This window comes from Propithecus coquereli, unplaced genomic scaffold, assembly GCF_000956105.1.
Source record: "Propithecus coquereli isolate 6110/MARCELLA unplaced genomic scaffold, Pcoq_1.0 Scaffold177, whole genome shotgun sequence".
NCBI classification, from domain to species: domain Eukaryota; kingdom Metazoa; phylum Chordata; class Mammalia; order Primates; family Indriidae; genus Propithecus; species Propithecus coquereli.
Window position 1 is genome coordinate 2,917,754 of NW_012142412.1, and position 1,371 is coordinate 2,919,124.

The 1,371-nt window shown below is 33.0% G+C and overlaps 1 protein-coding gene across 1 annotated transcript in view; it reads right to left on the bottom strand.

Annotated features, from left to right (window-relative positions):
• The window catches only part of USP6NL (USP6 N-terminal like), a 177,477-nt gene that overhangs the window by 19,331 nt on the left and 156,775 nt on the right, over positions 1-1,371 (bottom strand). The window lies entirely within an intron of this gene.

The window sequence follows — 1,371 nt, forward strand, 5'->3', positions numbered from 1 at the left end:
TGCTAATTTTGTGTATTTAACTCACTGAACTTTACATCTACTTTTATTCACAAGTTTCCTTTCAGATATTTTATACAATCCATTAAGAAGGACAGATAGTGAGTGGACTTTACATTTCTCTGCATTAGTATTTGCCAAACTGAGTTCTATGCAGCTTTGAAAGATGTTAATACATGTTCTGTGTTTTTAAAAAAAAATCCAGAGGAAATGTTGGATGTTACATATACCCTTCTTGGATATTCGTGAAGCATATTAGTTTATTAATGTTCCTAAGTTGTCTTTTAGACTTAATGAAACTTAATTTTTCTTTGTTTAACTCAGTCTCCCAGACTTACTTGACCTTGGAGTCCATTTTTGCCCCAAAAACCATCTGTTTCCAAAAAACAAAACCATGCTCCACCAAGGACCTGAGGCACACGCTATTGGGAAACGCTGCTCTCAATCTATTGAGCAAAACCATTTCTTAACTAGTTCTCAATTTGCTAAGGTGTGTGTAAAAATTTCCAGAGATAGACATTCTATTCCTACCTTAGTAATATTTTCCAGTGAAACAGTGTCATAAAAAATCTCTCTCTCTCAGCGCCACTTTCATGGTCAATTTAATAGGAATGGAAGTTAGAAAATTTTCAAGAAAAGTCTAATTTGGAAAGAGTCCATACAGGTCAGTAATAACTAGCTAAAGGATGCTAAGATGCCTAACATTTTTTTCACTTTTCAGTGATGCTCCAGACTTAATATTTTAAATCCCATTTTTTCAGCCCTAGCTTTGTTTTCATATATTTATAAGTGATAACACTTTCATATTGGAAAGGCAAAGAACTAAGATAATGTTACAAAATGTCATAGGTAGACGTAGAAACAAATATCTCTAAGCACAAACTTACCCATAATAATGACCTAAATTGCACGATAAGTGTAAATGTTAGGATAGTAGAATTAATATTGTTTTATAGATTAGACTGGTGACAATAATTTCTGAAGATAAGCTATCAAGTAGATTTAAAAGAAATGACTAAAATTGGGCAGTCTTCCACATAATTACATACCACTTAACTTGTAACACCCTATTGTACTTCAAGACCCATCAGCAATACCAGTCAATGGAAAAGCAAAATAAAGACTGATAAGGAAGAGTTGTTTTCCTTCAAGATGCCTTTTTAAATGATACTGCCTATTGGATGGCCACTCAATATAATAATATGTCTTACATTTAGAATCTATTTATAGGACACAAAGTGCCCAGAAACAGTTACGATGCAGATAATATTTGTTAATAATTGGCAAGGAACACTAAAGGAGAAAAACAAATACAAACAACACACATTCCTCCCCAAACACATAATGTCCCACAAAAATCACGTGGTAAGAGTG